The following is a 26,021-nucleotide window of genomic DNA, read 5'->3' as shown; positions in this document are numbered from 1 at the left end:
CATACATAACATTAGACTATCCTAATGATGTTTTACTGGAGTTGGTGACATAGTGTGGTCAAACATAACTTTGACTATTGTACAGGACTGTGTTATAATTACTTCAATTGTCTCTGTAAATACTCTTGGACTGCTTTGTGGTATTTGTCTTTCTTGAAACTTAGGCTGTATTTGATGGTATTTATAGAAATCTGTTTTTCTCTAAGGTATGTACAAGTGTAGAAGTGCTGGACCATATTTCTATGTAATTCTAAATTTAGTTCTTTTTAGGACTCCTTGTCCCATCTTTGATAGTTTTACATACCAGAGAGAAATGCACCAAGATTCACATTGTTGGCACATCTTTCCTACCTTTTGTTAGACTTTGGAAGGATTTTTGTTGTTTTGTTTAAAACTATGGCCATACTAATATGTGTAAAATAGTTATTTTATAGTAATTTTGATTTGAATTTTTCTCATGACTATTGATACTTTTATATTTTAATCAGCTATTTTTGTATGTCCTTTTTAGAAAATTCTCTTCAATCTTTTTTCCCATTTTAAAATTAGATTTTTTTGTGTGGGTTTCTTAATAGGATTTTCTTTATATTTTCTAATTCAGATTTGTTAGGAAGTTATATAAAGACATATGCAAATATTTTCTCCTACCATTCGTTTGCTTCTTCGTTGATAGTACTTTTCAGTAGACAAGGTTTTCATTGTATGCACTTAATCTTGTTTAGTTTTGGATTTATTTTTTAATTTTTATTCATTCATTTATTTTAGGGTTTTTTGGTTTTTTATTTTTGTTTTTGTTTTTGGTCAGTTGTGAGGCCTGAACTCTGGGCCTGGGCGATATCCCTCAGCTCTTCTGTTCAAGGCTAGCACTCTACCATTTAAACCACAGCACCTCATGCATGCAAGGCGAGCACTCTACCACTGGACCACCTTCCCAGCCCTGATTCATTTATTTATTTATTGTCAGTCATGGGGTTTAAACTCTGGGTCTGAGCTTGTCCCTCAGCCCATCAGTTCAAGGCCAGCACTCTACCACTTGGGACACTGCTCCACTTCTGATTTTTTGGTGCTTCATTGGAGATAAGAGTTCACAAGTTTTCCTTACCAGGCTGGCTTTGAACCATGATCCTCAGATCTCACCCACCTGAGTAGTTAGGCTTACAGGTGTAAACCACCAGAGCCTGGCATTTGTTTGTTTGTTTGTTTCTTTGTTGCATGAGTCACTTTTGGTGTCCTATTTAAGGATTTACTGTCAAATCTAATGCCATAAGGCTTTCTTCCTCTCCTGTATTCTCCTCCTCCTTTCCCTTTCCCTCTTTTTCCCTTCTCTCCACTACTCTCTTGTCTCCTCTTCTTCCATCTTTTCCCTGACCTTTGGATTCCCTTCTCTCGCTCCTCCACTCATATTCTTTTCTCTTTTTGTCTGAGATGTAGACTTTCGAGTTTTCACAACAATTAGGTTTCTAACTTAGAAACACATATAATACACATACCTCAGACTCCACCATGGTTTTCTTGAGCTACTATTGGAGCTTGAACTCCGGGTCTCACAGACAGTCAGCTTCCTCACTCACTGTACAAATAGGAATGCCAAGGGCACAGGTGCCTCCCAATCCCATTTCTTTACTAGGCCTCTGTAGATAAGCAGAAGGGTTGGGCTGGGAAGGTGGCTCAGTGTTAGAGTGCTTGTCATGCATGCATGAGGCCCTGGGTTCGATTCCCCAGCACCACGTAAGCAAAAAGAAAAAAAAAGCTGGAAGTAGTGCTGTGGCTCAAGTGAAGAGTGCAAGCCTTGAGCTAAAGAGCTGAGGGACAGCACCCAGGCCCAGAGTTCAGACCACAAGCCTAGTCCCTCCTCCCCCCAAAAAGCACAAGGGTCAACAGTGTGATGGAAGGGGTTAAGTGAGCAACTAGCTAAATCTTGCAATGTGAAGTCCACTGTCCTTATCTTGTAAATGGAATCATAGGAAGGATTTAAAGATTCTTTTTTTCTATTGTGAAAATACTGTAAAGAGGAGTTTTTATTTTTAACTATTGTAATAAATACTGAAATTGTTGAAGCCACAGGAAGCCTGAGGTGAAGCACTGTTCTCAGAGAGATTTCTTCAGATACCTGTACAGATGGGACTTCAGGCAAAATGTTTTCTATACTCATAATTTCTTTCCTGTCTCTGTTCTCACATATGCTGAGGACTCAGTTCTGATTGAAAGACATTTCACGTATGTTCTATGCACTACTTTCTTTTCTCCTATGTGAGTCAGTTCTCTGATGAACATGAGGTATTCCTTTCTGATCAAAGGATTTCCACATTTGAAATATTTTTAAGATTAATCCACTGTGTGTGTCCTATGAACTTGGATTCATGAACAATTGGTAAAGGACTTTCCACAATTGTTACATTTGTATTTTCTCACTTGTGTCTGTTCTCTTATTCAAACTGTTAGGTCTTTTCCTTGAAAACCTTTCCATTTATTTTTCCTACATAGGATTTCTCTCCTCTTTGTGTGTGAGGGTGTGTGTGTGTGTGTGTGTGTGTGTGTGTGTCTGTGTCTCTGTGTTTTGTGTGTTCTCTGACGAACCCTGAGCTGTGTCTTGTGGTTGGAGGACTCCACATCTGCTATATCATAAGGTCCCTATCCTGTATTGGTTCTGTATTGCAATTTCAATTTTCTTACAGATCAAAGACTTTCCCATTTGGCTCAATCCTAAGTTATTTCATTTGTGTGAATCAACTTATGTGTGTTAAGCTGTGACCTCCAGGTCTTTCTACACTGGTTGCATTCATAAGGTTTCTCTCCTGTGTGTGTGCTCCAGTGGACAGTAAAGTGTATATTCTGGGTGAAAGACTTTCCACACACGTTACATTCATAAGGTTTCTTTCCTGTGTGCTTTCTCTGGTGGACAGTAAGGTTTGAATTCTGGGTGAAAGACTTTCCACACACGTTATATTCATAAGGTTTCTTTCCTGTGTGTATACTCTGATGGACAGTGAGAGTTGACTTCTGGGTGAAAGAGTTTCCACACAAGCTACATTCATAAGGTTTCTTTCCTGTGTGTGTTCTCGGGTGGACAGTGAGGTTTGACTTCTTGGTGAAAGACTTTCCACACATGTTACATTCATAAGGTTTCTCTCCAATGTGTGTTCTCTGGGGGACAGTTAAGTGTAGCTTCTGGGTGAAAGACTTTCCACACACATTACATTCATAAGGTTTCTCGCCTGTGTGTCTTCTCTGGTGGACAGTAAGTGGTGACTTCTGGGTGAAAGACTTTCCACACATGTTACATTCATAAGGTTTCTTTCCTGTGTGTCTTCTCTGATGGACAGTGAGTGTTGACTTCTGGGTGAAAGACTTTCCACACATGTTACATTCATAAGGTTTCTTTCCTGTGTGTGTTCTCCGGTGGATAGTAAGGTGAGAATCTGGGTGAAAGACTTTCCACACATATTACATTCATAAGGTTTCTCTCCTGTGTGTGTTCTGTGGTGGTCAGTAAGATATGACTTGCAGGTGAAAGATTTTCTACAAATGTTACATTCATAAGGTTTCTCTCTAATACGTGTTCTCTCGTGGATAGTAAGGCATGCCTTCTTGGCAAAAGACTTTCCACACACGTTACATTCATAAAGATTCTTTGCTGTGTGTGTTCTCTGGTGGATAGTGAGGTTTGACTTCCAGGTGAAAGACTGTCCACACAGGTTACATTCATAAGGTTTCTTTCCTGTGTGTGTTCTTTGGTGGAGAGTAAGGTTTGACTTACAGGTAAAAGACATTTCACACGTGTTACATTCAAAAGGTTTCTCATCTGTGTGTCTTCTCTGGTGGACAGTAAGGTATGCCTTACTGGTGAAAATCTTTCCACACATTTTACTTTCATATGCTTTCTCTCCTGTGTGTGTTCTCTGAGGGACAATAGGGTGTGTCTTCTCAGTGAAAGTCCTTTCACATTGTTTATATTCTTCAACTACAGAAGACACAGGAGGACTATATACAGCATACATCTTACCAGGCTCACTGAAAACACTCATGTTCTGACACCCAGTGACCTTTTCTGTCCTCATCCCTAAGGAGTTCCCATTATTCTTAATCAGTTCTGACTTCTGTTTTGAGCTCAAATTAAAACTTCTTATAAGTCTCACTTTTTCCTCCCCTGGGTTGCTATTCATGACTGCTACTTCAGAGAGATATTTAATGTGACTTTTCTGACAGGTGCTAATCACATCCTCCATTTCTTGGACATCTAAAATGCATAACAGAAAAATAGACAAAAACATAAATGAGATCCATAAATTCCTTACTGTAAAGGTATTTTCTCACATTTTAACTGTTACAAGTTTTTCAAATAACAAAGCATTGTTTTATGCAGAATATAAACTTTTCTCTGCAAGGTACTAACTATGAATGTAATACTGACATTTTACAATGGAAAACAATGTTTTCCATAATCTGTATTTCAGATTTTTCTATTTTTTTCTAGGAAATATTTACTGAAATTATTATTAATGGTTACATTCTGAATCTCACTCGATGCCAAGCACAACTCATAAGCTATTGTCCTGATCAGAAAATAGCAGCACTACCATTCTCCTATTTTCCTCCTATCTGCATAATACTAGTTTAAAAGAAAATGAGATCTCCTTTTGTACATTTCTTATTGTCTTTTTCTCTTAAAGAATGACTTCTCCACAGACAAAGAGAATTGCTAACATTAACTTCACTGGCACACCAAATTCTGTTTGTCTCCACTTGAATTCTGGATTGACAATTCCTTGATACAAAGGATCACCTAGTTCTCTCCCACACATGACTCAAGGGCACTAGAAATACTATCGCTCTGTACAGCTCAAGATAAGCAGACCAACTGGGCTCTGAACCTATCATCACTGTTCAAGATGCTTGAACTCACCTGTAAAATTCTTGTCTGAGGCTTCTCTTATCCGTGGATCTGCACCTTGCTCCAGCATTACAATCAATTTAGGTTTAGGAACATAGAGCCCTGTGATTAAGAAATAGTGGAGAATTATTGCTCTTGCTCGGTCATCATTAATGTAAGTTCGCAGACATCCTGTTCACAAGGTTGCTCCTAAATCTGGTTTCTCAATTGTTCGGGGCGGTGGGGGGGGGGGGGATTGATGGGTCCGGTTGTGGGCCTGAACTCTGGGCCTGGGCGCTGTCCAGCTGATCTTCAGCTCAAGGCTAGCACTGTGTCCCATGAGCCAAAACGCCAATTGCGGCTTTTTTTATTTTCTGATTATGTGGTGCTGAGGAATCAAACACAGGGCTTCATGCATGGAAGGCAATTCCTCTACCACTTAGCCACCTTCCAAGCCCATGGTTTCTCAATTCTTAACAGCTCCATGGTGGAGTAGCTTCCAGCTTTGGGTTTATTTTGCCAACTGTGTGGCTTGAACTCAGCTCTTTTGCTAAAAGCTAGCACTCTACTAGTTTGTGTCTTGGCTACATTTCTAGTTTTTGAATGGTTAATTGGAGATAAGAGTTTCATGGTCATTTTTCTACAGTTGCTGGTTTCAAACTGAAACCTTCAGATGTCAGCCTCCAGAGTATCTAGGATTTGTAGCTTGGAGCACTAAACCCTGTATCAGGTTGGGCTTACAAATACACACTTTCCAGAGCATACTGTCATTAGTAATGTATGTTCTATTCTGGACTTTAGATCCACCTATAATAATTACCCAAGTCTGGGAAGTCAGTCTCCTATTAGTGGATCATAGCTTAGAACTTTTGTCCAACTACTGATTTGCCTTCTTAAAGAAGGAGAATAAAATTAGCTCTTGAGTTACATAAAATGAAGTTAAAGTTTCCCTTAGAAAAAACTGACACTTCCCATGGCCTGGAATGTTTTTTTTTTCTTCAGAAAATGTAATGGTCCAAAGGCTTACACCTACATTTAGCAGGTGAGATCAGAAGAGGCAGGCTTGAAACCAACCTGGGCACAGAAAAACAGAATATACCCCAAAACAAAAGTGAAAATAGAATTGTAGCTCAAGCACTAGTGTGAAAGACAAACAACAACAAGCTCTCAGACTCAAATTTGACTGGCTTTTATACTAGCAGTTTTTTACCTGGGAATGGACTGGAATCTTCTCCCTAAATAGCATAAATAGTCTAATGTCTACTAAAATAAAAGCACTTGATCTTCCAAGTAAAAATAACCTTTGCTCACCCAAGGACATGAGATTGCTATAGGTCTCTAGCATTACATCTCTATGAAGGGTCCTCTGACCAGGATCCAGATCCTGCCACTCCTTCCAGGTGAAGTACACAGCCACATCATCAAATGACATCAGCTTCTGTAATGGCACATTTCCATCAAGAAATTAGACCTGGGTTATGAGAATTCCAACCTGGAATTTCATTATGCTGCAGGTATGCTTTTGTCTTACATAAAATGTTTGCAGCTAGCTTTGTTATTTATTCACTGGGAGAATTAAATACCAAACTAGAAATATTTGACAATACATAAACCTGGTCATTAAAATACACAGATTTGCAGGGCGCTGGTGGCTTATGCCTGTAATCCTAGCTATTCAGGAGGCTGAGGTCTGAGGATCAAGGTTCAAGGCCAGCCTAGGCAGGAAAGTCCATGAGACACTTATCTCCAATAAACCACCAGAAAATGAAAGTAGCACTGTCACTCAAGTGGTAGCACTCACCTTGACCTGAAGAGCTGAGGGAAAACAAACAGACCCAGAATTCAAGCCCCAAGACCAATCAAAAATTACAGTTTCTATAATGTATGAAAACACATTTCTGCTGCTAGCAGTAGAGACAAGATAAAAACTCTAAGGAGACAATAATCTGGCATGATGACATTAAGTCTAAGGAGGTGTCTGAAAAATTATATTATCATTTTTGATAAAATTTCAATACATACCAGGGTAAATATGAATTAAAAAAATATTTTTCCTGCATTTACACATACTGCTTCACCATAAATCCTATTTAGACCTTCTATTAACAAGTACTCTCAAAAGCAATCAGCACCCATTCAGGATATCACATGGAATACAGAACATAGAACACTGCTAGATATGAAAAGCAAAGTCCACATGAATATTAAAAAAAAACAGTAACAGTACTCCAGAAAGTAACTAATGATGGATTAGGCCCTTTTAAGATTTAATTGAGTTCCCACATAAAAATATGCCTGGTTTACCATGTCTGGTTTAAATACTAAATATTGAAATGTGGTCATAAATACCCTGATATTTCCTTCCTATGTAAAAAAGAACTGTTACCATGAAATTTTGTAAACTTTGCCTACATTCTACAATACAAAACATAGGTGGAGGGAAAAAAATGTTCCTTGACAAGGTTTTCATTTTAATAGGCCTTCATGGAAGGTGAAGGCCAATATAGAGAGGCTCAAGGAACACTCAAGATGACAAAAATGATAAATATGACCAAATGTTCAAATGTATTACATATTCCTGAGTCGTTTCTCCAGTAGATCTCTAAGGATATATTTCACTTGTGTTAGTTAATAGTGAAATTCCTCAGAGTTCAAAATCAATTACTGAGCAAACATCTGTGAGATTTTGGGACAAGTGATATTTCTAATAGAGAACATCACAACTTTGTATTATTTTTTTTCAACACTAGTTCCAATCTTATACTGGCAGTGAATTAAAATATTCAAAAGTAGTGGGAAGGAAAAACAAAACTTGATACCACATCAAATGAAGTTAGACCAACACAAAATCAGGAGAAATCAGATTTTCTTGTAGTGTTCCAATTGATAGAAGGAAGTACTTTTCTGTAGGGAACTCTGAAGTTGAGTTGAAGGGGGAAAGGTTTGAGAGGTTGGAATTCCAACCTGACAGCATTGAGAGAACTAAGAGCTGGCGGCAGATGGCTTAAAGAGAATTCTGGAGAGGGTTAAGAGACTGGAGTACAGGCCTTTTCCTTACTGTTGGAAAGATAGCATCTGAAACTGAGGTGCTATTGACCTTGAAGGCTAGGTAAGGTGAACTCCATGTCTGGATTTTCTCTGGGCAAGAGTCTTCTGTCTCAGGAGAATAAGGAAACATGTTTTCCTCACAAACTGTTGTGGCTCTGATTGTACTATTAATATAGATACTTCATTTTTGCATGTTATTAATGGTAATCTTCCCTGTGTGCACTCAAGGAACTATGCTTGCTTGCTGTTGCTCAGGGACAAAGTGCCAGACAGCATTCAGAACCCTGGTTTCCTCTAAGTCTATCTGTTTATGTTTTTGTGTTTCTCTAATTTTTGCTTGTGGAATCCTGTAGAACTCTCTAGGCAACAATTTTCCTATACTACGGGTAAGAAAAATGTCAATCCTAAGAGCCATATCAGCAACGTAAAACTGATCACTAAGAAAACCTTGTTCCAGATAGATCATTTGAAGAAAAGAAACAACTGAGACACATATGGAGGAAAGAGGGAATGAAAAGAGAAAAAAAATGATAGAAAGATAGATACAAAGAGAGAGAAAGAGAAAAATAACCAACACTAGCGGGTAGAAAATCAAAAATTGAGAGAGAAAATAGAGGAAAGAAATCTTGTGAGAATACTTTAGAGAACAAACAGGAATTTGTAGAAAGACCATAAAGCTTAGCAACAAATACAGGCAAAGTTTCAAGTAAGACCAAGACCATGAAGCAGTCCAAGAACTATATATGGAGAGTAATTTAAGTACATATAGGTTAATTATTCCTTAAGAACATACGAAGGTGTGTATGACCACACTATTTCAGCAATTCCAGGAAAATTTCATTGAGATCGTTTAATGTTACTCATGTGGATGTGATCTGGTGGCAATCTATCCTTCACCTTCCCTGAGAAGTAACCTGCTTGGTGTCATTACATCACATAACAGGTGTGACTACATTTTATGACAAGATGAAACCTAGACATTCTGAAGCCAATCTGAATTCAACTTAGAAAAAATATAACCATTTAATCTGCTAAACCTATAAGCAATCTTTACCTGCTAATTTACAAGCCATCTTTACCTGATTTATTAATATGTTCCTTAGGCTGAATCCTTGTGGTTGGTATTGTTTTTAATTCATGGACACCTTTAGGTTCATATAATGGAATGGAAAACAAATGAAAAATAAAAAATCAACTCACCAGAGATCCATTCATTCTGTCTTGCTGCTGACAATGAGCAGAAGATTCTGGAAGCATGGCTGGGATATAAGGTAAATGACCCATTCAGTAATGAATTTGTGAGATTTGGGGCCCAGAATTTCCTCTTGCAAACATGATACCTGGGCTGGAAAACCATAAAGCCTTCTTTTTTTAAATGTTTATTTATTTTTTATTGTGAAATCATAAAGCCTTCTTATAAGAGAAGAATCTTTAATGTCTCAAGCAGAGCATGAAAGTGTCCAATAAACACAAATCCAGCCCATTTCATGATAGATAGATATTATTAAACCAACTAATTTCTATGTTTATGTACACACTAAATTGAAAAAAAATAATGTTCCCAGTGAAATTATTGAATAATTGAAAGCAAAAACATATCATATTTCCACTAAAAGTAGTTATTACTGAATATACTTCGGGATGTATGAACTGCTTTTTTAATGCAAAAGTATCCTAGGAATCCAATCGATTTTGAGTTCTACCTCATTAATTTACATATTGAAACACCATGGAAAACATGTATGATGTAACTCAGTAGTTTTGACCCAAAATTAGAGAGAAAAATGTATTCAGAATATATTTCTTATGTTATACTATTTCAATAATGGGTGTCAAATGGCACATTTCACTCTAACCATTGCACACATATGCAATGATTAGCAATTTGCCATTTAACATGCTTTGGTCAAAGGGACATGAGTAAAGATGAGGTAAACCCAGGTTTGAAAAGTCCCTAAAGTTCATTTCCCTAAACAGTCATGCCAAGAACCTTGGCCATCCAGAAGATATAACATAAAATAATCGATATAGACGTGACACAACTGAAGATAAGTAACACCTACGAAGCATACAACCTTGAGTAAGACATATTACCTCAAGTTTTCTTCTGTGATTTTTCTTTTTAGGACACATGTCCCAGACCAACACTTTCTGTACTACCAGGCAAAACCAAGCGTTTAGAGCTAGCATTAGCAAATCCATAGATGGCACATTTAATGTAAGTTTGCATGATTACATACTAAAAATAAGTGTTAACAGGCTGAATAAATTAGCAAGAAGAGGATTAGGGATTACTACATGAATAGATACTTTCAGTCATAACAATTACCCCACCATCCCAAACCACAGCTTCAGGTACCCTCTCATAACTATGCTCTGGCTTATTTCTCAATCCAGCTCATCACGACTCCTAGAAATTGGTTTAAATCTTGCAACAACATAAAGTGATTGAGAGTGGTGTAGGAAAGAGTATCACCTGAATCTGGTGCTCGGGGAAGTAGCAACAATTTTTGCATAAGGCAAAGGAAGCTAGGAACATCTTCCCCTTCCTGTGCTTTACTGCTTCTTCCAATTAGGGCTTCTCAGAATTGACAAAGTCTGTCCATTTAGGATGGAGATTCCTATTCATAGGGTGCTCTGCTTCAAAAATTGCTAGGCTTCATTCCTAAAAATACAGGACCAGTCACTCACTACTCCAATATCCCATGTACAACTGTCTCTAGATACAGGGTCGAATACAAACACGTGTGAACTAAAGCCAGGAGATTAAAACCTCAAGCCAAACAGATTAAAATATCTCTATTAGAAAAAACACCGGAGACCCAAATACAACTTCAATGTAAGAGTTGAGGCACACACGTCACAATTACACTAGAATTCTCCCTGTACTCCTCTTACACCTGGGCAAAGCAAATAAAGTCACATGTGTTAATAGAAGAATCCCTTGGTCTTGGAGGACAAATGCACAGCTCTTGGGCTCTCCTCATCTGCAGAATCACCCAGCTTGCTCTCAGATATTTGGGAACCAGGTTCTTCCACCTCAGGGCCTAGAGCCTAATGACAGCACAAACTCCTGAACCTCAAGCAAATTATCAACTCCAGACTGGAGAAAAGTGTGGAAGGGGCAGTAGGAACTTTAACTGAAGTGTAATGCTCTCCCTTTGAGCTGAGGAGCTCAGGAATGGTGCTTGCAGGCCCAGAGTTTAAGCCCCACCAACGACCAAACAGAACCAGAAAAGGAAAAGGAATACGTGGAGGGGAGACTCCCACAGCAATCGCACAGTTCCTACCTGACATCAGTTCCAAAGCCTGAGATTCCTTCAAGTTACAGCTCCCAAGCTCCACTGCACAGAGCTGGGCGCTGGCCTTGTGGCTGCCACCTAAAGTCTAAACTTTACTTCAGGGCACTTCCAGCAGCAAGGCAAAGGGAAAGAACCCAGAAGAAGCCTACTTAAAATGCCTATGGTGGGCGGGGAGACGCATGCGCAAAAGGATCTTCTGCCCCACCTCCACCCTCCAAAACAACAAAAACAACCCAGGACTTTCAAAGAAAATGTCCTTCTTGGAGACTACAATTCCCACAATGCTCGGCACCATCCTGGTCACAAGAAGGCATGGATGTATTGGGACTTTTCTCTCCCTCTGTAGAAGCTAAGTTGAATTTTACTTGAAAAACAATATTTCCTTCCTGAAACCAGCCACAAAATGTAAATATATGGGGACAAGTTCATGCATTGACTGTTTGGTTCTTAGTTCTAATAATGAAATTGAGTTTATGTGACTGTGTTGCTCATACATTCCTTTTTGTTCCATTCCTGTGTTCTGCTGAATGTAAATTATATCTCTGTTTTGTCTTAAATTGTTTAATACCTCTCCTCTCATCTTACAAAGGTACTCACAGACACTAAACTTATACCGGGTCAATTCCCATTCCTGTAACGTACACAAAGGCTTAGAATAGGAAGATTGATAGTGGATATGCAGTATAATCCTTGTGTTGATTTGCCTTTCGAAAAAATCTATCAATTAATTTTCCAGAAAATCCCCAATTCTATCTATTAAATCAAAAGGACTTTTAGATTGTTTCTGAAGTTTGCTTTTCATCTAAGGGTGTTATGATTGTTGTTTTTGCTGTTGGTCCTGTGGCTTGAACTCAGAGCTTGTGCACTATCTGTGAGCATTTGCTGTGCTCTATTTGTGTGTCTTTAATAATTTCTTCAGGTAAATAGTGAAAAGTTTCCTCACAGGGATTCTTAATTACATGGCACATTACCCTGATTTTCCTACAAAGAGAGTGATTTGGGGTCAGAATGAATGCAGGTGTGTAGAAGAGTGAAGTTTAGGGTAGGTCTATGTTGATGTGAAGCTTAATCACTTGCAAACCAGTCTGATTTTGTCTTCTCATTTTTGCATGTGAAAATCTCTTTAATATTCTTACCTCCTCTCTGAAACTAAAAGTTCCTCTCAGTAGCTTTAGGCTACATATCTAGGGGACCTCAGACTTGTCTTCTCAGACCTTATCCATTAAGCTGTGGAATAAATATTTTGTCTCCTGCCGCAGTCTCATCAGAGCACAAGCAAGACTTCTGTGGGCCAATGGGATGATAATTAAGGAGACAGAGAGAGGGATGATGGCACAATTCTGCTGTGTCTCTCAAATAATTGTGTAATATTGGTCTAAGCCCACTCTGCCAAAAAGTGCAAACAGCACACTTCTTTCCTCATTCTATTTCAATCTAGCTTTTCCACCAAAGCCTCCCTTCACTTAAAGCCCCAGGCGAATCAGCTAGAACACACACTTCCTCAAACCATAAAGGGCAAGGACTTGCAGTCCTGAGGGTGGGAGTCATTGGCCTTGAAGCCTTTGCTCACATTTTGCCTGCTCCTGCAGGCACCCCAGGATCTGCAAGTCTCTCTCTCTCTCATAATCAGAGATCCTATACTTGTCTCCTAAAACTTATTGTGATTTTCGGGTGATCCTTTACATACAACATAATTGGGATGGATTGGATTGGAAACTTTCTTACCTGATTTTATTTCTCCAGTGTATGGGTTTTGCATGTCCGTTTTGTGGAGCTCAACTGTTCCTCATGAAAAATGGGAATCAAAGGGCATATTTGGATTATAGACTTCAACTTAAAAGCACCTCTGATAATACAAAGAAAACCTAATTTCATTCTGTAAAAGTAAATTCCTAAGAGGCAAAGAGAAAAGGATCAGGAAAAAGTGGAGTGCTTCGAAGACTACCTGTGAAGTGTAGTTTTCACTTTTCAAGTCTATATTTCTGATGCATTTATTTATACTTTTATCCTTTTTTTGTTTGTTGTTCGGTCATGGCACTTGTACTCTGAGCCTGGGAACCATCACTGAGCTCAAGTGCACTACCATGTGAGCCACAACACACTTCTGGATTTTTAGATGTCACTGGAGATAAGTGTCTCACACATGTTGCTGGCCTGTCTGACGTTGAACCGGGATCCACAGTTTCAGCCTATTGAAAAGTGAAGATTACATACATGAGGGACTAGTACCCAGCTTACATTTCTTGTGTTTTTTGTCCCAACCCTGGGGCTTGAACTCAGTGCATGGACACTGTCACTGAACTTCTTTTGCTCAAGAATAGCACCCTACTACATGAGCCACATTTCCACATTAAGCTTTTTCTCAGTATGTGGTACTGAGGACTTGAACCCAGGGCTTCATGCGTGCTAGGTAAGCATACTACCACTGCTGGGGCCAGCCACAACTCCAGCAGTGCTCCAGAAGAACAAGGGGATGATAATGGAAGAGACAGAGACAAGACCAATGATGAATTTCTCTTTATTCCAGCAATGACCTTAGCTATAGACATTTTCTCTATGTGCACAATGCTTGCATCACATTTTTCTAGGACCCAATGTGCCAGCAAGTGCAGATCATATGCATCCTTACTCATTCCAGTTCAACCTTTGTCCACCAAATTTCTACAGGTAAGCCCGCAGGGCCAGAAGTAATAGGAAAACTCCCTCATATGGATAGGGCTGTAGTTGTGGAGATTTTGCTCACACATTGCCAGCTCCTGGCACCTCTGGGTCTCCAATGTCTCTCCTTTATCATTTTGTAAATTGAGCAAGTGTCTAATAGCCTGAACCTAGAAAAAGCAGCAGATCATATATCTCAGGAAGAATCGAAGAAAAAGGCTTATGAAAAGAAGGAAGAGCAAAAGGCGTAAGAAATAGCAAAAGGTGTGTTATTATCCAGGTTGAATCCCTGCAGGTAATGGAGAAGTGATGCAGCTAATTCTGGGGGTGTGGTACCTATAGGTTGCAGTGACCAATATCATATATCTGACCCTGAAGCTGCATAATGTCTAAGCTTTAAATTATCAAAGGACCAGATTCCTCAAATATGTCACTGGATAGTGGTCCAAGTCATATTTCCATCAGATTTAAGAAAGATAACACAGATGTACTGGCCATTAGCATGACACATCATTTTTAACCACATCGTTAGCAGGTCCACCTGATTATCAACATACATCACTGCTGTTTCCAAATCATAAAACTTATCACAATCTTTTTATCTACTCCCACCTGCATCCCAGGGCACCAGAAGTTTATCATGATGTGCTGTATATATGGTTTGCATAAGTTTCACAGCAGAAGCAGTAGCACTAGCAAGAAGAGTTGGGGTACAATAAGGTGGGCAACCAATATTCCCAAAAATTGGCAGCAATGGCTAAGAGCCCTCTAAAGCTCAATAGCAAACAGAGACCCAAACTTAATCTACCATCATTGTTCTATCAACTAAACAGGCAACATAAGTTAAGGTAATTGAATAGTAATCCCAGAGGATTTATAAGGTTAGTGAAAATACAATTGTTCCTGCAAGAGGTATGAAACACCTCTCCACCCTTGAAAACAATACGCAGCTCAACTACCAGCCTGTACAGATACATAACACGTGGCACTGTGGGTCAAGTGGTAGTGGTAGAGCACTTGCCTTGAGCTGAAGAGCTGAGGGACAGAGCCCAGGCCCAGAGTTCAAGCCACAGGACCGACAAAAAAAAAAAAAAAAAAAAGCAGATACATAACACAAGCTTGCACTGTAAGTGAACAAAGAATCATGAAACAAAACAGGTCTCTGAAGCAGAGGTGTGGAATCCAGACAGGCATTCATGCAAATAGGCCTCAAGGCAGCATCCAGTCTACAATGTCAGGGTGAGCTTGTCCACACAGGCTGACAAACATGAGGTCCAGTAAGTTACCACTGATCAGGACACTCCTCTGAGACCAGTCCTGCGGTGAATATTGGGAGGCTCCTAACACCAGAACAGCGGACAAGAAGTGAAGTCCACAGGCCCTCCATGGTGGTGGATCATTACCAACAAAGGAATCTCTAAGAATAGTGGAAACCAAGTGGGGTGCACCACATCTCCTGCCAAAGGAATTCTACAAGTGCTATGCATAAGCTCCACATATTTTCCATACATTCACCTTTTCTTCCAGAGGAAGTCAGAGCCATAATCTATCCCTGAATACCTTACCATACTTGTACCTTCTACCTCAGGATCTACAACACTCAATAATTGAGATCAATGCAATAAGAGGATATAATATTTGTATAAGAAATAGTCAGACAAGTCTGTGAGCAATGAACAATTCAAAAATAATGTAGGAAGTAAATTCTATTTATACTAGGACAATAAACATAATACTTAGAAATGAATGTTTGAAAAATGTAACCTTGAACAATGAAAACTATGGGACACAGCTAATCTCGGTAGCAGCCAATTTTACCTGATCCTTATGTCCTTGCCTCTCAGGAACTTACTTTTAACTTTTACAGAAAGAAAGAATTCTTTTTGCTTCATATTTTATAGGTGCTCCAATGTTGCCATCTATACATCCAAATGTGCCTCATGATCTGCATTTTTATGAGGAATAGCTCAGGTCCACTAAAAGAGGCATGGAGAACCTATGCACTGGAGGACTGAATATCAGGCATGAATATTTCCTACACAAGCCTTCCCAGTCATGATGTGGGGAAAGGATCATCAACAATCACAATAAACCCTTAAGAGACAGCTTAGGATGTTTGATATAGGGAGAGAGGCAAAAGGTTTATTCCACAGTGTAATGCATACAGTCTGGGAAGACAAGTCTGAGGACCCCTAGATATGTAGCCTACTGTTGCTGCCAGAAACTTCTAGGATCAGAGAAGAGGTAGAAAATCAAAACAAAACAGGGTATGCAAAACAGAAAAGTAAAAACAGACTGGTTTGGAGCAAGTAATCAAGCTTCACATGAACATAGACCTACCCTAAACTCTACCTCCACCCACATTCAACCTAATCTTCCTAGACAAGCATTTTTTGAAGTCTTGGGTGGAGTACCATTTTCTAAGAAACCCTGGGAGGAAACTTTTCACTAGTTCCCTGAAACAATTAATAAAAGAAAGGCAAGTAGAGCACAGCAAATGCTCACAGACAGTGCCCATGCTCTGAGTTCAAGCCACAGGACCAACAACAAAACCAGGGGAAAAAAACTTTTTAAGGAAAGGCAAACTTCAGACACAAATAACCAAAAACTCCTTGAAATTTCATAGATGGAATTTGGGAGTTTCTGGGAAAGTAATGAGGAGAGTTTGACAAATCAATTTAATTCAAAGATTATAAAGTATGTCTACCTTAAAATCCTGCTATCTTATTTCAGTATATATATATATATATATATATATATATATATACAGAGAGAGAGAGAGAGAGAGAGAGAGAGAGAGAGAGAGAGAGAGAGCAGGGGGAAATGATCCCAGAATCAATTGGTTAAATGTCTGTAAATACCTGATTGTGTGACTTCAACTCTGGGCCTGAGCACTATCCCTGATCTCTTCAGATCAAGGGGAGCTCTACACCAATTGAGCAACAAGGCCACTTGCATTTTTCTGGTGGTTTAATGGAGAGAAAGCTCATGAGTTTTCCTGCTCGAGTTGGCTTTGGACCAACATCCTCAGATCTCAGCCTCTTGAGTCCCTAGGATTACAGGCATGAGCCACTGGCACACAGCTACAAATACATTTTTAATGCGAGAGGGGAGATATTCAAAATTTTAAGGCAAAAGAGACATAATTTACATGTACCAGAACACACATTTTTAACAATAATAACAACAAAACCATGGAGTCTCATAACCTCAATTACATTAATAGAACTAAGAATTAAAAGGCCAAATTAGCTAATGCTCCTAATACATTTCTTTCTTTTGGTTGATCTCACAAAGTTTCAGGAGGTAAACTGATTTTTCAAGGAGCAACTCACCTTAGTTCCCATAGATGGGAGAGAAAGTTCCCCATGCATCCATGCACACTTAGGACCAAGTGTCTGGCACCAGTGAAAACCCTGTAGCAGGCCCACTTCCTCTAGGTGAATGCATCCCATTATGGGAATTGTAGTTTCTATCAGGACACAGATCATTTGAAAGTGTGTTTGAGGGAAAGGGGAGAAAAGAGGCCAATGCCTCCTTGGTCACTGTTGGTGTTTTCAGTTTGCAAATTCGGGTTTCTTTCCTTTTGTCTTGCTGCTGGAAGTGCTCTTAAGTACAGCTTTGCACTCCATAGTCAGAGCCAAGAGGTAGAAGCCCAGCTTGCCTTCTTGGGAGGTGTAACTTGAAGCCATCTGAGGATCCTAGGGAGAGTCTTTCCCCAGTCTGGGTTTGATGATATTTTATGTGCTGCCATTAGCATTTGTTCCTCCGGGTACCAGAAACTGGCTCACAAACCTCTGGTCCTCTAGACAAGGAGAGTCAGGAGTTGTGCGCTTATACTCCTGAATCTACAGATCCTGGTACTCACCCATGTGACTTTATAAACTTGCTTTTTGTGAATTGAAGCCAATGAATCTTAAACATTCCTTGAAAATGTCTTATATAAACATATTCATCCCCTTTTGACCCTCTGCACTTCTTATGGCTTTTGAAACTTTCAAAATGTTGCTGGCACAGATATACTCCACTTTATGTGTCTGTTCTGACACACTACAATTTCTCCACTAATATAATTGGCCTATAATCCATCGCTTAAAATAATAGAGTCTGTCGAGGCAAGTGATACAGTGGTAGAGTGCTTGCCTGCGTGAATAAGTCCCACGCTTTATTCCTCAGAACCACATAGGTAGAAAAAGCTTGCAGTGCACTGTGGCTCAAGTGGTAGAATGCTAGCTTTGAGTTTAGGAGCTGAGGAACAGTTCTCCAGGCTCAGAGTTCAGGCCCCATGTCCGACCAAAAAAAAAAATGAGAGACTTCCTGATTATGTGTTCCTAATCAATTGATAAAATAGAATTTGAATAAAATACAATGCCCTAGATATGTGTGTGCTTGTCCTGATTCTTGAACTCAAGGTCTGGAAAATGATCATGAAATTATTTGGTTCAATGATAATGTTGTACCACATAAGCCACATCTCAACATCTAGCTACTTTGGCTACTTTATTGGAGATAAGTGTCTCGGACGTTCTTTTATCCATGGATTTATTATGTGATCCTTGTAGGGATCCTTCATGTGTATCCCAGGGGACCACAAGCAGGCACAGGAGAAAGATTATTATAAAGTTTACTAGAAGGACCATATTTCCCAGGAGACAGAGCACATGCATCTGTCTTTCTTCAGGTAGTCACAGGAGCTGGGGAGCAGGAAGTTAGGTAGGTGCATGCTCAGGTAGGTGTGGGTAGAGAGAGGGAGTGGTAAGCAGTATGGAGGGAACTCTAGGTCTGGAAGGAGCTCAGGTCTGGGTGGAGCTGAGGAGCAAAAGTGGGGATACAAACTTTTCCTCAGCTCTCAGCCTTCTAAGTAGCAAAGATTACAGCCATTAAACATGAAAGCCCAGTTACAATGTCCTCTTTTAAATTCAGATTATATCCTAAAAAAATAATATGAAATAGAAAACTTGAAAAATTTTAAGGCAAGATATTCAGTCGCTAATGTGGATGAGGACAGTCCAAATCCCAAAACAAACAGAAAATTCGCCACCTTGAAATTTGTAACACTCCTCATCTTAAGTATTGTGAATGTGAACACTAAGCCTATAATAAATTCTCTTTAAGTTTTTCAAAGTAAGAAAACATTCTTGTGAATTAGAAAAACCCAGTACTAATGTGCAAACACTACTTTTAAAGGATTCATATTGTCTTTCTATCAAAAATACCTTACTGAAGTAAACAGAATTGATTTTCTTTTTTGTGAATGTCACTGCAAAGTTCATGCATTTTATATTAACAATTACCATTGTGGGTAAGTATAAGAAAAACCAGAATGCTGGATAAAAGAATTTCCTGTGTAATCAACCAACAAGTATAAGCAAAAGCACATACCTATATAAGTTGTTTCTCTTTAATTTTATGGATCTACATTTGTAGTGTATTTTCTGTTAATATTGTTTAGTAACACATAAGACTTCACTCTTCTGTGGATTTGTCTTTAGTGGAGACTTTAATGCTCTACATGATTCAGGAATGTTTCTTCTCCCATACGAAGGCTTTATGCTTTACCAGTCTAAGTATCATGTTCTGACCAGAAACTTCTAGGGTAAAATCACACAGGTTCTTTTCTGACTCTCATATGACTTCTCTCCAAGCCATGGTTCCAGAATCTTTACTCACTGTCAACAGCAAGAAAGAATGAAAGGATCTCTGATGAGATTCTTTTATTTCTCACTCTGTTTGACATTCCATGTTATGAACCTAACTATGTCCAAGATTGAAAAACAGAAAAAAAACAGATTCAGCTTTAGGAACAGGTTTCTAAAAAAGCTAAAGATGGCTTGTAGATTTCGCAGATGATCAAATCTTGGCTTCTAAGTTAAGTGCAGATTTGCTTTAGTTTGCTTCTCATTTTTTACTTTAAGCACAATGTTGCCTCACTTTTTTGTGATTCAATGACACCTAGAAGGAACTTCTCATGGAAGGTAAAGGTTGCCTAGAATCTTATCAGACATCACATCCACAAAAATAACATGAGACTATCCTAATGAAGTTTTAATGGATTTGCTGAAAAAGTGTGGTCAAACGTAATTTTGACTGCTGTACAGGACTGAGTGTGTTATAAGTAGTTCAATTAATCTCTGTTAATACTCTTGGACTTCTTTGTGGTATTTGTCTTTCTTGAAACTTACTCCGTATTTGATGGTATTTATAGAAATCTTTGTTTTTCTCTAAGTTATGTACAAGTGTAGAAGTGGTGGACCATATTTCTATGTAATTCTATATTCAGTTCTTTTTAGGACTTTTTGTCCCATCTTTGATAGTTTTACATACCTGAGAGAAATGCACCAAGTTCACATAATTGTCACATCTTTCCTAGCTTTTGTTAGACTTTGGAAGGATTTTGTTGTTTTGTTTAAAACTATGGCCACACTAACATGTATGAAATGGTTATTTTATTGTACTTTTGATTGGAATTTTTCTCAGGACTATTGCTACTACTTTTATATTTTAATCTTCACAATAAATTTTTTTAAGAATGCAAAAACAGAGAAACACAGAGTAAGTTCTCCAGTGGATGTAGGTAGCACTTGGTGCAGGGACGGAGAGCAGACATGGTAAAGGAAAGGAATATGGTTTGATAAAAGTGTATTTGTGTATGTGTGTCTATGTGTGTGTTTGTGTGTTGTGTTTATCAATGAAACTTGCTGACATTAGGTTTTTTGTTTTCTTTTGCTCATTTCATCTTGTTTTTGTTGTTCTTGTTTGACATTCCTGGGGCTAGAACTCAGGGCTTGAAAACTGTTCCTGAAATTCATTATGCTGAAGGCTACAACTCTACCATTTGAGCTACAGCACCAGTGCTTCTAGGGGTATTTGGGGGCTGTTGTTGTTTATTATGTACTGAAATATCAAACATAGTGTTCCATGGCTGCTAGGCAAGTACTTTATCACTAACACACATTGCCAGCCCCAACCACACTGTTTTAAGAAAGGAGGCAGGCTGGGAGTGTGGCTCAGTAGTAGAGTGCTTGCCTTGCATACCTGAGGCACTGGGTTCCATTCCTCAGCACCACATCAGCAGAAAATTCATTGCGACTTATCACCAATGAAATGCCAGAAAACTAGAAGTGACATTCTGGCTGGAAGTGGTAGCATGCCAGCCTTTAGTAAAAAGTCTAGGGAATATGCCAGGCCCTCCCTGAGTTCAAACCCCACAGCTAACAATTGAAAGAATAAAGAAACAATCCCAAACAAAAACCTAATTACTTGCTCATTGCCTTTGTTCTAATTTTCTTTGTAGCTGTAACTGAATACTTCCTGTCACTCCATTTTCTACTTTCTTCCTTTCAATTTGAGGGGTTGAACCTTCAGACTTGCACATGGAAAGTGGATCCTACATACCAACCTATTCTTTCTTCTTTTAACATAAAAAGTCTGCTTATAGGACAGGGAAGGTAGCTAAGTGGTAGAGTGTTTGCATCGCATGAATGAGGAGATAGGTTCTATTCCTCAGATTCTCATACACCAATAAAGCAGAAGTTGTGCTGTGGCTCAAGTGGTAGAGTGCTACCCTTGAGCAAAAGCAGCTCAAGGACAGCACCTGTCCCCTGAGTTCAAGCCTAAAGACCGCAAAACAAAAAGTCTGCTCATTTAAATTAGCCAATATTCCTCTGGAATTTAAATGACAAACTTAAAAGTGACATAAGTTCACGTTCAATAGTATTGTCCTCCTTTCCAGAGAGTTCAGGGACAGCACACAGAAGAGACCCTAGGCCTCTGCTGTCATTTATAAACTAGCTGTTGTACAACATTAAGCATCAACACATACATTTCTATTCTTATTATTTTGAACACAATGGGATTTGTTAGGGTTGGTAAAAATAAGTGAAGGAACCCTTCCTTTTCACCTATTTGTTGTGATAGTAATGGTTCTATTTTGCTGTGCACTCAAGTCCCACACTTGTCATTGAAGTTCTCTCTGAACTACTTTTCAATTTCTTTTCTTCTTAGGGCACACACATTCACACACATCCTGAAGAATTTTTACTAGTTCATCTAGCAATGTTTTACTACCAATTCTCTAGTCCACAAGTAATTGTATCATCTACATAGGACAAGACTATTACATTAGGCCACTGATTTCTCTGACAGGTCCCTGTGTCAACAGTCAGCACTGCAGGAAACACGTGTGCAACTTGGCTCATGCTGCAGCTGCCATGCTGTGCTGGTGGTGGACTGATGGGTAGCACACACCCTGCTCTGGGCTTCTCACTCCTGTCCCAAGGGACTTGCCAGGTTTGCCTATTGCATGAAGACTTTGGCACTGCCTTCCTCTCCTCAGCTGGCTCCTTACCAAACTTTTCTTTCCTGTACCTTCCATTTTGAGTTCTGGCATAGACCAATCTTATCGTTCAAATATATTGGTATTCTGGGACCTTAAATCATCACTACTTGATACTTCTTTTCTTATGATACTGTTTCAAGTATACTGCAATATTTGGCCACATTTTATATGTTGAGATCTCTCTTTAAAGGTCTCATTCTGCACTTTACAGACGTGGACCACATTGTCCTGCATAGCATCTTGAACCTCTACAAGGACTTATGAACTAGTCAGAAACATAAAGGTATGTGCATGTGGATTCACTTGACAAAAGAAACCAAAATATTCGTACAATCTATCATTACCCTGGCTTATAACACATTTCAATATCAACCTCAATTGAGGACAATGACTATACATTATCGAGGACTTTAGGCTTAAACAAGAATGGTAACTTTTCTGCACGAGGGCCAAAAACCCATTTTCCAGAATATCTTCCCTGGCCCTGGAGTTCTTTCTACTCAGGGCCCGGGTACTGTCCCTGAGCTTTGGTAATAAAGGAACAAAAGTGTTGACAGTCTATCAACTTCATTCACAGCATTACTTGTGGGAAATTTGGTGATAATTGGCCATAACACTTTTACAGCTATTCCTACCTAGTTTGCCTTTCAATTGTGATCTTTAAACCTCATGCTCTTGAGCAAGTAAGAATCCCGATGTGAAGCACCAGTGCCCTGTTAGATCAGGAGATCTTAATTACTTGATCCAAACAGGACTCATGGTGTCCACATAACAGGATATATAATTCATAACATCATATAGCCATATGCAAAAGTCCTTTTGCAATCACTTGGTAAAGGTCTGTTTACCTATCATTGGGTAATCCACACCCAAATTCTTCCACTAAATATTTGAAAGAATGTATTGGTTACACGTACCTCATTATTGGTCCTCAGGTTGAATTCAGGGGCAAAAACTTGTGAGGCTTCCTTTACCTTCTATAGAAGATGACCATTTGTATCACTGATTTTTCACCTTAGGGTCTTGCTTCTCTGCCTGGACCTTTCCATACATTAATTTTATAATTACATATCAGAAGTAGTAAAAAGGTAGGTACATATAACCAGAGCCATGCTTTTATTGGCTAAGATACCATTTTCATGGAGCTTTTGCATGGGATGGCCTACAAAACTATCTAATTTCAGCTTCCTGAGTAGTTAGGATTCCACACATGAGGGAGTGTAATTGCTCATTTTTAATTGCTGGTCTGAAATTAAAAGAGGAAAGGGTACTTTACCAATTCAGTGAGCATTAAGTCCCTTTACTTCTGAATTCAAGCAAAGTGTTGGTCAAATGATAATAACAAAAATAATACAAAACTTTAATAAAATGTTATCATCAGGCATAATTTTAATGAACGTGGTATTTTGGTTCATAATTTGAGATATATAACAGGCCTAGGTAGGACTCCAGTCTGTGAACCATCCCTTCTCAGAAAGCATACAGTTTGTAAACATGGGAGAATGAGCGATTTCCAAATGGATAGTGTGTATGTGTGTGTGTGTGTGTGTGTGTGTGTGTGTGTGTGTGTGGTACAAATAGGAAGGCCAAGGGCACAGGTGCCTCCGAATGCCATTTTTTTTATTAGGCCTCTGTAGATAAGCAGAAGGGTTTGCCTGGGAATGTGGCTCAGTGTCAGAGCACTTGCCATGCATGCATGAGGTCCTGGGTTCAATTCCCCAGCACCACATAAGCAAAAAAAAAAAAAAAAGCTGGAAGTGGCACTGTGGCTCAAGTGGTAGAGTGCGAGCCTTGAGCTGAAGAGCTGAGGGACAGCACCTAGGCGCAGAGTTCAGGCCACAAGCCCGGACCCCCCACCCCAAAAAAGTAGAAGGGTGAACAGTGTGATGGAAGGCATTAAGCGAGCAACTAGCTAAATCTAGCAATGTGAACTCCACTGTCCTTATCTTGTAAATGGAATCATAGGCAGGATTTAAGGATTCCTTTTTTTATTGTGAAAATACTGTGAAGAAGAGTTATTATTTTTGAACTATTGAAATAAATACTGAAATTGTTGAAGCCACAGGAAGCCTGAACTGGAGCACTGAAGGAAACCTCATGTTCCCAGAGACAGATTTCTTCAGAACAGCCCACAGGGCTAGCTTTTATGGAGGCCAAGATGAGAGAATCTCCTTTGAAGCCAGCTCTGGCTGGCTTCAACTCAGTTCCTGAGTTCAAAACCTCATATTGGCACAATAACGTTCCTTCATGAATGTGTGAAAGTATTGCTCTTCATGTAACCAAACAGCTCTAGACATATCTAGAATGACTGGCTTATATAGGATCTGGAGCCTTGGTCTTGGTTTATTAATTAAGCTCTTTCTGATGTAACAGAAATTGTTTCTAAATACCTGCAGGATATCTTTAATTACATAACTATACAGTGGCATCGATCTTGACTCTAGAAATTCTAAATTCAGGTCAACCTTTCTGTTTCTGTAAAAGAAGACACTATATTTGTTCAAAGCCACATTATGGTAGATGGAATACTGGAGTGGATTTCACAGCTAGCAGTCTGCAAGCAGCCTGTTCTAACAAAGACTTGCAGTCCACAAATACACTTAGACAGCTTGGAAATAGGACAGAAAGGGGGGGAGAGAATAAAAACAGCACCCAGAAACCAATCAGCACCAAGAAAGTGATGAATTGGGACACCAGATGACGAGAGACAAGCCAGGAGAAAGCACACAGGACATGATTACAGAGACATGTGGCATGGCATCTGGTGCCACTGCTGGTCCGGCCTAAATAGGGCCTAAGCAGGAGGCAGGTCTACAGGAAATTCCCATTCCAGGCACTGGACTTTCAGATTGAGTAACATCAGCCAAATGCCCATGCCTGCTTACAGGGATCCAGCCACACCCATCAGTTGGGAGGTAAGTGATGGATGGGGCATTTCCTTCCCCCTGCATGAAAACAAGATGCCAGACCCCACCATCTACCAAGTGGCCAATAGGGCACCAGCCACACCTGACCTCCTTACTTAATATTACTGTATTATTAAATCAATTTATAAAATGTTACATCCTCTTTATCGTTTTGTAAACATTCAAATATTTGCTTTTTGTAAAAGCCATATTTCTTGAGCTCCACCTCTGAAACAATAATTCTCAAATTCACCAAAAATTAAACATTCTTCTTTTGAATAGTTTATTTCTTCCTTCTTCCTCATTTCTTCCCTTCCTCTTTCCATCTCTCACTTCCCTACTCCTTCCTTCCTTCCTCTCAGGGTCTAGAAGTGATGGTGTAGCCCAATGGCAGATGGTTTTATTCCTTTGTTAACTTCAATTTTTGAGAGAGATTGATCAATATCTTTGTGTGCTTGATTATTTCCCCTAATGTCATATCTACTTTGGCCCTCTATGAGATAACACAGGTGCGACACATCGTCCACACTGGTCTTTTATTATAGCTCACTCAGCAGAACAAATAAATGGGCTAAGAGTGAATCAATCACAAGTTTTTCATCACCAGTGATTAATTAAAGAAAAGTGCAAGCACTGAAGACACTTTGGGGTTCTCCCCCAAGACAAAATGCAGGGCTGCGAAGGTGGGTCAGTGGTAGAGCGCTTGCCTTGCATGCTCGAGGCCCTGGGTTCGATTCCTCAGCACCACATAAGCAAAAAGAAAAAAAAAGCCGGAAGTGGTGCTGTGGCTCAAGTGGTAGAACGCTAACCTTGAGCTGAAGAGCTGAGGGACAGCGCCCAGGCCCAGAGTTCAGGCCCCACGACCGGACCTCCCCCCCAAAAAATGCAGAGATTCTAGT

The 26,021-nt window shown here is 39.4% G+C and overlaps 1 long non-coding RNA gene across 1 annotated transcript in view; it reads right to left on the bottom strand.

Annotated features, from left to right (window-relative positions):
* The window catches only part of LOC122123269, a 284,831-nt gene that overhangs the window by 19,805 nt on the left and 239,005 nt on the right, over positions 1 to 26,021 (bottom strand). The window lies entirely within an intron of this gene.

Source organism: Dipodomys spectabilis, unplaced genomic scaffold (genome assembly GCF_019054845.1).
Source record: "Dipodomys spectabilis isolate Male_0828 unplaced genomic scaffold, ASM1905484v1 ptg000227l, whole genome shotgun sequence".
NCBI classification, from domain to species: Eukaryota; Metazoa; Chordata; class Mammalia; order Rodentia; family Heteromyidae; genus Dipodomys; species Dipodomys spectabilis.
The sequence above is the reverse complement of the archived record's forward strand: the minus strand, read 5'-3'. Positions and strand labels throughout refer to the sequence as shown.